General features: G+C 29.5%; 1 protein-coding gene across 1 annotated transcript in view; it reads right to left on the bottom strand.

The window, feature by feature from the left end:
• LOC124534041 overlaps positions 1–10206 on the bottom strand; it is a 61551-nt gene that overhangs the window by 40462 nt on the left and 10883 nt on the right. The window lies entirely within an intron of this gene.

The following is a 10206-nucleotide window of genomic DNA, read 5'->3' as shown; positions in this document are numbered from 1 at the left end:
ATTTCATCTGACACATGTGTATTCCACCAGCGCGCATTGGAATAGCGTCGTGGAATATGTTCCAAACCTTCTCCTCAAAGGGAGAGGAGGCCTTTAGCCCAACAGTGGGAATTTACAGGATGTTGTGGTTTGTTTGTAATATAAACATTGCGTCGTCCTAGAAAAATCCTTTTTGACAAGGAATGTAGTTATTAATATTATTTCCCTTTCTGAAAAAGCTGATCTCCGATCGCTGAGTTTGTTTTAAGTTGAAATCAAAGACGGCATGACCGTTAGGTTTGTATGCGGTGTCTATAAATAATTATGAATGAAGATAAAAACTGTTGACAGAATTATTCTGTCTGTAATACTCGTTAAATGATAAAAGTGCGTAAAATGAGTGCGCATTACTTACAACCAGAGCGTACCGGTTTTAAGTGTCAACCAAAGCAATATTCAAGTATCTTATAACTCATTGTGATAAGCTCTAATTGGGGGTGAAAGGGAGCATTGACGTAAATCAATAATGGATTAGACAAAGGTCTTCAAAGGTGTAGAGTTAACGATTTGTTTTAATTAAATTTATCTTTTACTTATCGGAGAAAGTATATATAAATCTTCGTCGTGATAATTAATTTCTAATGTGTATTTGTTTATGTTTATACATTTAATATAATGTTATATGTTGGTTATACGTGAGGGCTTATAAGGACGTATCAATAAGAGATACTACTGTATATCTAGAACTGCTTTTTATATGTAACAACGGAAGTCTTCCTCTTCCTTCCATAGCAATGCATTTAAAGTTGTATAGTTATACAGTTTGTTTTTGATAACATTTCATAGCTTATGAAAATAGTTATCATTAAAAACAATAACATTAAATCATTTTAAAAATATGACGTAGGTAGCCTTTATTTTTTAAATATTTATTTTACGTATTAAAAGACAATAATGCAATTGCTTTAAATAGTATTTGCTTCGGTTACAACAAACTCACTTAATGATTGACTGAACTAGTATAAACGAGATTATATAATACGTGACTTTGTTATCAAGAACATTTGCAGGAAGTCTCATAAAATAATAAGATTAAAACTTATGAAATCGACGAAATTTATTTTTATTTATGGCAATGATCTTGTTATTACACTGTAATCGTAGATATAATGAGTAATTTGTTTGCCTTTTTAAGTAGCCAGATATCACGCTACAGGTCGTGTGGTCCTAATCCTAGGTTGGATCGATAAACAGTAATTGGGATTTTCTATCAATAAATTTAAGTAACAGCCCAAAATCTGGACGTTGGTTTGTGTACAAATCCGGGCATTTGAAAGCATGTACAGGCCTTGATTTTGCACCGGAACTCTTTCCTGTCGTTTCAGATATATGTATACCTACTTGTGAACTTTTATTTAACCTGGCTGACCCTTGATGTTGGACACCGGAGTCTAAATTGGTTAGTTCAACATTTAAGTGATGATAGAACATCCTGAAAGTTGGGATATTAACAGAATACTTTATAAATACTTTATATGAGTTAATTTAATAACATATACAAGTACGAGTAAGTACTTACTTAATTAAAAGTGCTGACTTACTAAATACATATAAATAATTTTCCTTCATTGATTTTTCCTTCTACCATCTTATCCTACTATTATTATAGAGTAAAATTTGCAATAAATAACCTTAACAAGGATAAATTTAGAGAAAAATATTTAAAAGGACGTAGGTATAATGTGTATATGAATGGCGCGCGGCAATTTGTACGACGCCGTTCTATTTTCACTGGTTACTAATGGAATAAGAATGGAAACCACCGATTTCACGCCTGAATACTGAATGTTTTTGTATATGTATTGTTTTGTTTGCGCTCAAATTTTATTATAAATAAACGAAATCAGTTTCTTAATGTGTTGCATTCATTGATTTATACGTATCGGGGATTTCCTATCCTTTTTCCTTACGACTTTATCACTGTATATTTTAATTTAATTAGGTGTCCATTTCGTTCGGTTCGTTGTCAAACTATAGATTTTTATTGTAAATAAAATATAAACATTAGTTATGATAATACTCTTCCCTGACAAAAAAAACTGTTAGGTAGTTATTTACGAACTTGAATTTGATTATTACATAGAAGATCTAATTTTAACTAATTGTTTTGTTGTATGTAATAAGTATATAAAAACAAAAGGTATTCTTTGAAATCCTTTAAGTTTTGTTTAGGTATTTAACCAATCGCACTTAATTTTAATCAATAAAACAATACAAATTAGTAAATATTTGTTAAATATTTATTGCTTTTATATTTATTTTTATATTAAGCTCATTTCTGCCTCACGAAAGATGCGCAAATACGCACGTTGATTAATATATTTTTCGCCAAATCGAGGTCAAGGTTGGATTCGTTCAAAAATAAATATATGGCTCTCAATTACCTTCACACGATACATTTTCGAAGAACATATCTATGTATAGTATATCAGACGTGGTTTGAAATCATACAATAAAATAATTATATCCTTTTTTTAATAATTTTTATTAGGAAGGCAGTAAACTCTAAGTATAAATGGTCACCTCGTTTTCACAGACGCCGTAGGATCGTGGTACATAGTGGCACTCCAAGAACTACAAAACATTATTCGCATTGTCAATGCTCTGCCAATTTGTAATTACTCATAGTATTTCATTAATTATTGTATAAGGTATATGTAGGTATTTTAACACCACAACGAATCAAAATTACTTTTTAAAAGCGGTTTTTATTGAAGATTTTTTTTTCTAGAAATGGCTGGATTTTAATATCTTTATATAAGGTTAAAGCAATTGTAGGTGCATATCTTCTGCAGAAACCGGTTTTTTAATTCTATAAGTGAATACATATTTGTATAATGTGTAATTTAATGCTTGAACTTGATATGAAAAGACATTGCATGTTTAACATACACGTGTCACACGATTACACATTAATAATGACTAAGTTATCACATTGCTATGTTTATTGAAAGAAAGTATACACAACTACTAGTATTATCATTAACTGCATTGGAATATGTCTAAGTCCGGGTTGATATCAGTTTAACTATACTTTCTGTATACCTAGTTCTTGTATAAAATACGGCAGCTATAAAGCCTTATAGAATTCATTTTTTTAAGAAAACTAACTTATTACGGAAGAATTTATACAGAGATACATATCGTAAATAAAATAATATCTAATTAACTTTGTTCGTGAAAATACTTTCTACCTAATGTAAATTTTACAAAAATGATGTTTTAACTAAGGTTAAGGATACAACAACTTACAATAATAATAAGTCAGTGTTTCATATGTAACGATTAAATTTAAAGCCATGGTGTGACTCATAGACTTCCACAACTCCTATAGTTCCAATAAATATCAATTTTAATTGCAGGGATTAAATACTATATAGGTATATACATCATATTGAAAACTGTCAAAATAGTTTTCATTAACAACAGAAGACGGAAAAGGAAATGTTACTATTCTTTTATCAACCAGATAAAGAAATAGTACCTAACATTGATGAATTACATAAGGGCCGTATCTATATACTTGAAGACTTAAATTTTGTGTACTTTTCTAGGCTTAAAGACACCTCATAAATGTGTAAGTTTAGAGGCCATTAAGTACCTACTATACATATTTTAATGTGTACAATACTTTTCATAACATAAATTATTTACAAATTAATTAAGTTTGATGTAACTGTATAACCTTTTCCATCCACAAGAAGACTACAACATAAAAATTTTAACAAAAAGAAAAACCGACTTCAAACAAAACACTATTATAAAACAAATGAATATGCACTAAAAAGTATTAAAAATAATTGCGTATTCAACATATTTTTAGAGTCCTCCTAAGTAAAATGAAATGAAAAATATTAGACTACTTAAAAGTCGATTTACGATTATATAATGTAGTTATAATTATTGTTATATTTGGAGCCGGTGTCAGCCCTTGCCCCAACAATTAAAAGAAAGAAACCCTTGATTGATCCAGTATATTATTGTATAAAAGGTTATTTGTAAAAAACATATTTGTTAAAGTATTCTCATATTGTTTTTTGATAGATATACTGTAGGGTTTTCTTAAGACTAATGGTTTTTACGAACTGATTGGAACCTTCGAAACCTTACAAAATATAAATTATATCTGAGCAAAAAAAGCATCCTAAATCTGACGAACAAACACATTCAATGTATCGTAATATATTTATGTATGTCGTCAGATTATGTAGTAGGTAATATTAGCTTAATGCTTATACATATTAGATTTTTTTTAATAAATGTCTTAATTTCTCTTGTTTAATATTTTGGAATGTGTTAATTTGTAAAGATTTTTAAAATCTAGAACAGCACTATTATGAAACACGTTTCTAAATTTCTTATACAAATCTTCAAGTAAACTTGATGTTACAAATTAGTGGCCGGAGGTGTATTTGCTTACATATATTCTAAAAGTCTATTATAATTATAAATTTAATATAATCAGTTAAATTTAATATAAGTAGTAAAACAGATAACACTGTCATACAAGAATTGGAGTCATATGATTAGTAACTGATTCGTATTTTTTTTTAAATTTATTATTTGTAGACGGTTTGACAAGTAGGCCATCTAATTGTAAGTAGTCACCATCGTTCATAGACATAGGCGCTGTAGGAAATATTAACGATTCCTTACATCACTAATGCGCCACCGACCTTGAGAACTAAGAATTTATGCCCTCCGTGCCTGTAACCGGCGCGCCTACCGTTCCAACCGGAATACAGTAATACCAAGTAGTGCTGCTGAGCTGTCGGATTATTGATAGAATCATTCTCCTGTTTTGAATTGTTAGTTAGATATAATTTAATAGGCATAATTGAGACATGTTACATCAGTCAGTGAAAGTCTATTGTGAATTGAGGTCCAAAAAGACCGTATTGTTATGTCTGCGATTTGTTATTTAATGGCTGGCTTACAAATAGTCCACCTGATGGTAAGTGGTCGCCATCGCCTAGAGACATCGGTGCTGTAATATTAAATATTCCTTACGTCACACCAATGGGCCATCGACCTTGGTGGCTGTTATGTCCATGCTACACTCGCTCATTTATTCTTTAAACTGAAACTAAAAATACTAAACTTTGCTGCTTGGCGGTAGAATATCTGATGAGTGAGCTACCTAGACGGGCTACCACAAAGACCTACTTTTTCATGAAGTTTTATTCATATTAGTTTTTTTTTTCATGCATTAGTTAGTAATGTATATTCTGCTATAAATCAGTTATTCGTTGGTATTTACTTCCGTGCTTAGGTAAATATTTCAATGCAGTAAAACGTGACATCGACTTTATAACTTTTTTATTTTGAACGGGTATTATGACTTAGAATATATCTTCAATAAGACAGTGAACTGTGATGAAATATTAATTTATTTTTAGTTTTTCTAAAAGTATTTATTTTTCTTGACAACTTCTGCTTGCATTCATGTATATAAAAAATAATTAATAATAAAAAATCCATTAAAACACTTACAAAAAAAATACACTTAAACTTTCGTAAAATTTAACTCATATTTACATATTTATTCCTTTTCCTAAAATTACCATGTGTCCCATTTAAAATGACTGCAATCCTATGATTATATACATATAAGAGGATTACATATATTATCATTATATTTGATGAACATATGTACATATATATAATACGACAACTATTCATTTTTATTTAACAGATTAACACTTCAAGTTATTAGGCAGAAAGAAAATCACACGTAGGATTCACCTGATCAGCGTAGGTTCAAATCTGACAATGTGCCACTGAGTATTCAGGTACCTTATTTATAATGCACTACCACGCTCAACGGCGAAGGAAAATTCGTAACGGCATGTGTTGAATTAAATTTTTCCCATGTTGATTTTGGATTCCATGTTAAGCCTTTTCCTTATGAAGAGAAGAAGCTTAGCAATGGAAAATTTAAGTGCTATTTTACATATGAAGAGACATGGAAATATTTGTGACGTGAGTTTTATTTGAGTTACATTAAAACCTCCTTTCTCTGTAATAATTACATTGTACATTTGACGTTGATAAATTAATATGCAAAATACGCACTATTTAATTATTTATTCGTTTTTAATTAAATAATGTAATACAATCAAGCTTCACATTTCTTTTTGCAAGAAAATATTTTTGAAATATTCAAAAATATTTTCTTTTTACGTAATTAATGCGCACAAATTTCTATATAAGGCATGTGTCAAAATCAGCGCGAAATGAGATATGGTACAGAAAATAAAAAGAACAATTTTCTCTGCAAATTATTTGTAACAGGCAACCCATATACCATTAATATTATGTTGTCAAGACATTATATACGTTTCAGTGATCTTAACAACTAGAAATAATTAAATGTTACGGATAAGCATATTGCTATCATGCTACGCTTACGAGCTTATGAATGCTATGTATGTGCGACAGAATTACGCACACGTAGACGATACTTTATGTAAATAATAGGAGATTACAGATATTTTATCAAAATTATTGCGTAACACATATTTCTAGGTTTTAATGTATGTGTATAATGTGATATAAATTATATTCAGTTATAGTAATCATCCACCTGCCCCAATCCTAATTTAACTTGGAGTTGGCGCAGCATATCTTATTCTTCCATACTTGTGTTTCTGACGTCATCTCACAAGAACAATTCTTTCCAGCCATATCATCTTTCACAAAATCCATCCATAGTTCTTAGGTCTTCCCTTTCCCCTATATTCATACAAGTTCATACTCCAAAATTTCTCACAATATGGTCCACATTCCTCTGCATAATATGCCCATATGACGACAGCCGGCTTCTAAATAACTTCTCGGATATCGGTAACAAAGTTTAAGACTTCCTGTTAAACACTTATATAGGCAGTTATGATATGGACATCAATATTGATGTCCATATCATAACTGCTTATAGATTATATAATCTCTCTTGCAATTATAATATAATAGGTGATCACTGAAAATCAGTGCTGCCGTCTTTGCGAATTTCACACATAGTATGAATCGTATTTTAATTTAAGTATAGGAAAAAAAAACTATATAATTTAAATCATTAATTTTTTTTTTATTGTTATTCTTTTTTTTCTGTGTGTGAAATTCCTAGGACGACAGCAAATGCTGAGTGATTTTCCTTTTTGTGGCATCGTACTGCTGTATAGGCAGCATTTTGTTTTTATTTATTTATGCCTCTTTTTATAATCTTTTTTAGATATTATTTAATTGTATTGTTATTTTAAGTTTTTGTTTTTTTTTATTGTTTTGTTTATGTCACTGATGTCTCAAAACGATGCTTACGAATAAAAAAAAATCTTTCTTTCTTTCTTTATTTCTATAAAATACTATATAATTTCGACGTAGTATAGCATCTTATAAAATATTATGTATACAGTAGCCAGTCACTAGTGGGAGCAGATAAAGAAATGTCTTCTTAGTATGTCTGCTGTCATTCAAACTACCTTTGCTATATTATAGTGCTATACTTGCAAAAAAATAAATCTTTTACCTGGAACGGCTTTGTATGAATACTTACTTAAAAAAATTATACCTGGCCCTCGACACGAAAAGAATAATTTTTCTGGTCGGTTTTTGAAAAATATACAACAATGTGGAATGTGATAAACTGGCGACAGTTTTGAAATTATGTTTTATTTGTTTATAAGATAGTACTTGTATATAGTAAGTTGGGGACAATAAAATATTTTAATTTTTTTATAATTTTTCATTTAAGTGTTAATTTTATTAAAATAATCAATTGAAACTGTTCTAAGCTTGCAAATAAATATTCCATTTTAAAATTTTTTTTTATAGTAGGTATCATGGTAAGGTAATATTTCAATTTCGTCTCACAATATTATCACTGTCTTAATAAGCATAAAGCACCGAAGTAAGCAAACTTTTGTTTATTAAACACTTTTCCGCTTCTTCGAATGTTATGGCTATGCCTGTTATCATCATATAACAGAAATTTGATCCATGTCCTCTCTTTTAAGCCGGCCATTGTTTCTTTGTAATGATACAATTTCTTTAGTGATTTTCAATTTTACTTTATATACATATGTATTTGCATCATAATATTTCACGTGAGTAGCAATATAATTGACGTCGGAATTTTTGTAGTGTCAAAGGTTACATCAATATAATTTTAAAATAAGAACACAAAATAGTAAATAAATTAGGTGATACAAAAATAGTCAGATAATACGTTATCGGATGAATACCTATAGTTTCAGTCTACGTATAATTATTATACGAGTTCGAATCTTTTGGTATTATTTATCCGGGGCTGCAAATTTAACTTGTATTTGATTTACGCATAATTTTTAATTCGAAACAGCAAGCCAGAAATCAAAAATGCTGCATAAATAAATCATCTCATATTAAAGAAGAGAGTAATAACGCCTAAGAAGGTAAGAAAGAGGAAACAAAGATGAATAGGATGACATAAAACGAGATTTTTACCATATTATTGTCCTTCATTTTATAACGTTTTTGTTCGATTGTATGATACTAGCTGATTATGCAGCTTTCCCCTCACGAAATTTATAAAACACAAAAATATAATCTTCGTTTACGACCTTAGGAGTGGAGTTTCGTAAAATCCATTGTCGTCTACACCCTTTAAGAAACCTGCCGAATTTTACGTTTGTAAGCGTCAGAGTTTCTGAGATTTGTGATTAATCAGTGAATGATATTTCGCTTGTGTAGTTATGTATATGGATTATGAATATATATTTTAACCAGACAATATTGGACAGATAACTGAATCGGATCAAGTATGAAATATCGGTTAGATAACTTTGATAATCCTGTATTAAATCGTTAGGCCTGATTATATGGAACATCCAAATACATGACACATCTGATCTCAATGTGACGTACAATTTTAATATTTGTTAATTTATAAGTACTTTGATATTTATGTTATTGTAAATCAGGATATCACCTGTAAAAACCTAACACGATTATTTGCTTTTCATGTTATCAAAATTTTCCATTCAATATAGGTGTGGAAATTCTCTTATATTAACATTTGTCATTATGGAGTCAGTATGACATTCTACAAGCTCTCAAAATTAAGTTGGTAAAGTAGTCATATTTATGTTTTTTCTTGTTATTTTGCAAACAATTTACTCGAATTGCATTTAACAATGTACAGTTATTAATTGCTACTTTATCAACATACTCCTTTTTTATGACAGTAGGTATTTTTCCGGTACTTAAGTACTGATGACTGTTCTACGTAAAATCAATACACTGATTATCATCTACAATAGATCGACCTCAGATACAGTCTGGTCAAAAGTTATCAGCAAACATTACCCGTTTATATGTATCATATCAAGATTTTCTAAACTATGTATAATGTACTTTCATATTTATTTCGAAATGGCAATTTCTCATAGAACTAATAATTATTTTGTAGGTATTGTTGATGGCAAAAGAGTATTTACAAAAAATGTCTCAGGAAATAGAATCAAACAGAAATAAGTTGTTTAAGGACAAGATCAAGATTTTCTTAACTATGTATAATATACTTTCTTATTTATTTCGAAATGGCAATTTCTCATAGAATTAATAGTTATTTTGTAGGTATTGTTAATGGCAAAAGAGTTACAAAAATGCCTCAGGAAATAGAATCAAACGGAAATAAGTTGTTTAAGGACTCAATTAAAATTAAACTGAGTGCATTCACTTGTCGGTGTTTCAGTAAGATAGGGTTGCACAAAATCTTATTTTAAATGTGTGTTGGCGTCGCTGCATCACGGTTATATTTGCTTGCGATTATGCATTTCAACATCGAAGGCAATGTTTCGAGTGTTAAGCAAGCTGTATCAGTTGATACGTGATTTTGAATATCTTAGAATTTATAACCATTCGTGGCTATAATTTTGTATTTATTAATTTTAATTTTAATAGACTTTTATCCTTCGGGCACCTTAATCATCACTTCAAATAAATCGTATCTAAATCGTGTTAAGTATACGTCTTAAGAATAATAAGTATAAATCAATTTAGCAGTAAATTGAATGTCTTGGAGTGGATTTATACGCTCTAATTTTTCGACGTAATTAGTATATTTTTCATGTTTTAACATAGCCAACATATGAACATAACTAAGCACAATTATCGATATCCTGTAAATTA

Source organism: Vanessa cardui, chromosome 12 (genome assembly GCF_905220365.1).
Source record: "Vanessa cardui chromosome 12, ilVanCard2.1, whole genome shotgun sequence".
NCBI lineage: Eukaryota > Metazoa > Arthropoda > Insecta > Lepidoptera > Nymphalidae > Vanessa > Vanessa cardui.
This window is presented reverse-complemented; position numbering and strand designations above follow the sequence as displayed.